Below are 5,653 nucleotides of genomic sequence, written 5' to 3' on the forward strand. Positions count from 1 at the left end.
TCACATTCATAGATACTGGGGATTAGGACTTCAACATATCTTTCAAGGGGACACAATTCAACCTATAAGATTATCTCTCTTGAATAAAAACTTTTTTTGCTATTTTCTTTTTAGCTCAGATAGACTAGTATTTCCAAAACAACTCTAGCGACATTTAAGTGATAAAATAACAATATTATTTCCAAAGAACTATTTTCAGTAAAAGCAACAAAGAGTTCTTTATGTCAAGATAATCAGATTATCAGGAATAATGCCAGGGATGCTTTTTGTACTCTTCCCACCTAAGCTTCTGTCTGTTTCTCAGACGAGACCTGTGGGAGCCATCTTGTTTTTCTAAGACAACAGGTACTTGTTCTTTGATACATCACCCTATTCACAGTTAAATTCCAGCTTCCCCAAACTGACTTTTTTCTCTTTCAAGTAGTCTTTTTCAACTAAGAAAATCCCACTGAATTCTATGGGAGGACTCTCTTTAGGTTACCATTAATTGGTACACATAAGTCCAAAGTAGATGATTTTGCTTTTCCTGACTCGGATTTTCCGCATGGATTCTGCTGATGAATCCTCAGATAAAATGCTCTGTTTTCTTCTATTCTTTATTCCTTAGCTCCCACAGAGTAAAGTCTACATTGTAATATTAGAGAATGGTAGACCCTGTTCTATCTAATATAATTGGGACTGGTAGTTGTAGTTCAAAAAAGAGAAAATATAAAAATTATTTATAGATATAACTATACACACAATTTTATATTAAATACATGTGTGTAAAATAGTGTTATTATAATAAAATACAGAATTTTACATTGCTTAAAAAGTAACCTAGTCATTATATATAGTGTGGTCTAATACTTAAAAAGTATGGTGACATCAATATCAACTCAGGTTGTTCAATATAATAAACTAATTCCTGGGTATCTTTATTTACTGTATTAACTTTTTTTGCTGTTATATTGATCCTGTACCTCTTACTCTCTCCCATCTTCCTCATCTTTATATCCATTTGTTTCTGTCATGTACAGGATCATCTCTGCATCATCAATAATTTCACTTTCAAACACATAATCTTTATTCAGTATTTGTTGTTTATCTTCTTTCCATATGTCACAAGTCAAACAGACTACTCTATAAATTCTCCCTGATAGTGCTGAATAAATAGATACCATGCTTTTTTTTAATGTGATAGTTACCCATACCTTGTTATAAAACTTTCAGTTCTTACATTTTTATTTGACATATGAATAATCATTTGATTATATGGTCAGGAACTTGTGGGTTGGAATTCCATTTCACCTTTATTGCACTTAAAATATCCATAATGCATCCTTCATTATTTACAATTTGGATTATAGAGTGGATCTAGAGTTAATAATGTACTGATACAAATTTTCTGGTTTTGACAATGTACTACATTTATGTAAGTTATTATTTGGGAGCTGAGTGAAGGGAATCTGGGAATACTCTACTATTTTTGCAACTTTTTGTAAGTCCAACTATTTAAAATAGAAATTAAGAAAGTCAATCTAGAACTTGAAGATATTTCAGTATTCTTATGAATTTTTAATATGTTTTACATCACGACTTTTCCAGTTTTTATACCTATTTCAACAATAGGTTTAGGGTCTCATCTTTATTTTACTCTGGGGATTTATATAAGCATTTAACTTAGCCTTTGAGAAGAAAAATGCCTTTCTACTCATTAGTGTAAAGTGAAAATTAAAGACTATAATTGTTGTCATAAACACAACTGGTATAAATAGGTTTAAGTAGAACTTAGCATACAGCCAAGCATGGGGCTGAGTTCTCTGATGTTCTTTGTATGCTGTGACTTGCTGTAGGAATCCAGCTACACTTTTTCTAGATCTAATAAAGTGTATACATTGATCTATCCTACAAAATGATTACATTCAAGACAGTTAAGAATGCATATCCATAATGAGAGTGTAATCATTTGATAGCAATTTCCTCACACCTTTCTTACAGATGAGGAAATTAAGGCTTCAAGAGTTATAGTGATTGCATCAAGACAAAGCAACTTAGAGGCAGCACTGAGTTTGGGAAAGATTTTTTCAGTCTCTGAGTCCATGAATATTCCCATCCTGAAATAATTTTGTCAACATCCTGACTGAAACTGTCTGGCAGGAAGTGAGACTCCAAAGGACCAAATTAGTTTTGTAGGATTGGTGACAGCACTAATTTAGTTGGAGGAAATTTGTAAAATTTTAATGTTTTTTTGGCTGAAAGGCATCCTTTTTCTTGCTTGATCTTGAAAACTATATTTGGGTTTGAAAGCTTAGATACTGTAGAAAACTGTTCCCATCACACCAAAAAAGAATATTTAGAGTTTGGAAGACCTTTGGGTTTCCACATCAGTTATTCTGGTCTCCTTCCACTGAACACAACACTTCTCTTGCAGCAGTGAATTGCTTCTTGGGAGGTTTTAGTCTTGTTTGTCTTAGTAAAATTTACATTGCTACCTTCTCCAAGCTGTCAACTGTCTGAGAATTCCCGGAAGGAAGAGTGGCAGGGCAGGGAACGGGTGAAATATTGGGAGAGTGCATGAAAAAGTAATAGGAAACACTTGCACTTGGAAAACAATATTTTGTTTTCCTTTTAAAATAATTTCATAAAAATCAATAATCATTTACCAAAGAACAATATATAAGGACATTTAACCAAAATTAACATATATAGATCTTGCTGTTTATTTTTAGTATTTCTTTGACCAGTTTGCACAAGAATTAAATATCATACAAAAGTGAAAAATTCAGCTCATTTTCCAGATGTTCAGGGCATCTGGGTGGAAATCAAAACACTTTCCCAAGGCTTTAACCCTCCAGATTCCATGAACTAACATGCTACTACTGGTAACATAGTTCCAGGAAACTGTGGCTTAAGCAGAATTTAAAGGCTCTCTATAACAGGACTTCTAAACCTTGGTGATGCTGAGTTTCATTGGAAATCTTAGAGAGGAGAGTGAAGTACAAAGCTCCTCAATTATCTTTTGTCAGAGAACTTTTTGAAATCACTGAATATCTCAGGATTAATGTTGCAGAGAGATTAGTTTAAGACATGTTGATTGTCTAGCAACTTCAAGAGTAATGATTTCCCCTGCCCCATTTCAGCCCCCGACCTGACTCTTTAAGCTGTTGCCTCAAACAGACTTAGAGGAAAAAATATTTTGGAAACTATTTTAACTATTACTCCTTTCAATGTCATTCCCAGGAAAAGTGAGGCATTATTTTTTACTAGCCCAAATGCAACCACTACCCTTTTTGCATGACTTGTGGTTAATTAGATACTATACTTAAGTTGATGTAGTAATTTATCAGTCTAATATTTTTAAAAAATAATTACCTTTTAAGTAATAGTATTTTCATACTGAGAAACTCACTCTCATCTTGAAATTTATTTTAAAGAGGATATTGTGCATATATTTTCCAGAAATGAAAAGACAATAAAAGTGGGACCTAGTAGAACTGGGATCAGAACCTGAAAACAAAACCTCTTTACGGTACTACCGTTGGAGGATAGCAACGAGATTGGTATTGTCTATTAGATGTTACTTTCTAAACCGATGGTGTGAGTGAATGGGGGTGGATCTGGTTTGATAGGTTCTACCATAACAAAGAATAATATAAAAAGATCATGTCACATTCACTTTGCACTTGTAAGTTTCCATAATTTTTAAGAGTTACCTATAACAATGTGTAGTTTTCAGCATTTTAAATCTCTTACAATGCAGATGGAATAATGAAATGAGTAAAGTGCTTGGAATGGAGTTTTCAGTCAATAAAATGTTTAATGCTTGAAAAAAGCCATGCATTATAAGGAACTAATAGTGTTCTTCTTGTGATTCAGAGGGCCCTTTCTAAAATTTGGGAAGTACATTTTCAAACTGCTTGCTCCACAGGGCCAGACTTGACATGTACTAGGAAAGGTGGTTTTAATTAAAGCCATGATGTGTCAGCATCAGAACTTTGTTTATTGCTTTGTGGATCTGATTTATTAAAAGCAGGGAATGAATAAATTCTTAAATGTGAAACTTGGGTCAGAGAATTAAAAGCAAAATTAATTTTAAAGTGTAACTAGGAGCTTATGTTTCTGTCTGGAACCAAATATAAAGTTGGTTTCTGCTTATGAAAAAAACCAAGGCTTTTGCTGCATAATGTCAACATATCTGATTGTCACTATTACACTAGAATATCTGGATGTCTCACTAAGGTTAAAATATTTCAAACTTAAATGAATTTGGCATAACAGCGGGATACAAAGTTAATATCCAGAAATCAAAGGCATTTNATGGGGTGGGGGGCGGGCAGGGTTGGGATTATAAGACAGAAACCTGTACTTTTACAAGAATTAAATAAAAATTATATTTAAAAAAAAAATATTTCAAACTGACTCAGTCCATACACATGATATAAAGAACCCAAAGTAGCACTTACTCAGAATCTTGGGTTGTCATAATAGCTCTGTAGCAAAGCTTGTGCAATTTGAATCTCTGAGATGTTTAACATGCCAAATCACTGGGATTTATTAAAAGTAAACTGCTTGCTTATTGCATATGTCTAGACATTATCTGAGTCCCAAGCAAAATGATTATGCATATAAATTACACAAAGCTAAGTGACCTTAGTTGTTACAACCCTAGCAAAAGTTGTGTGTGTAGGATAAACAACTGATAAAGCTCAAGAGGCAGGATCCTTTCCAGTGAAAGGGACCAGATCCAGGCTTTTTTCATGGCTCTTCTTGATTTCAGGATCTCTAGTATTAGAATAAATATTTTTGAAGTGTTATCTCTGAGGTATTCTGCTCTGAATAGCATTTTTTTTCTGTTTCCAAAATGCTGAAATATTCATTCTCAAAACAAGAGACAAAAAGTGATGTTGAGGGTTTGGAGAAAAGAGAACCATTGTACAGTGTTGGTAGATACATAAATTGGTGCAGTCACTATGGAAAACAGTATAGAAGTTCCTCAAAAAGTTAAAACAGAACCACTGTATGATCCACCAATTTCATTTTGGGTATTTATTTAAAGGAAATGAAAATAGGATATTGAAGAGATATCTGTGGTACCATGTTCATTGCAGCTTCATTACTATAGCCCAGATTTGGAAAAACCCAAGGATCTATCAGAGATGAATGAAGAAAGAAGAACAAATCAATGTGTGTGTGTATATGTACACACACATACACATATGAAATAGGATGTTATTCAGTCATGAGAAAAGAAGAAAATCTTACTGTTTGTGACAATATGGGTGGACCATGAGGGCATTATGCTAAATGAAATAAGCCAGACAGAGAATGACAAATACTGTTTTGCATTAGATATGTCAAACCTAAAAAAAAGTCAAACTCAGAAAAAGAGATTAGAAAATTGATTCCCAGGGGCTGGGAGGTAGTGTAAAGAGGGAGGGGTTGATAAAATAGTACAAACATTCAGGTATAAGATAAATAAGTTCTGAGAATCTAATAAATAGCTTGATAACTACAGTTGATAACACTATATTGCATAATTGAAATTTGTTAAGGTAGTAAACTTAAATGTTCTCACCTAACTAAATAAATAAAAAGTGAGGTGATGGATATAGTAATTCACTAGATGGGGGAATCCTTTCATAGTTCTCAGGGTGGAGCAAAAGTATGTTTA

This window comes from Sturnira hondurensis, unplaced genomic scaffold (assembly GCF_014824575.4).
Source record: "Sturnira hondurensis isolate 20B ecotype Veracruz unplaced genomic scaffold, ASM1482457v3 Scaffold0021639, whole genome shotgun sequence".
NCBI lineage: Eukaryota > Metazoa > Chordata > Mammalia > Chiroptera > Phyllostomidae > Sturnira > Sturnira hondurensis.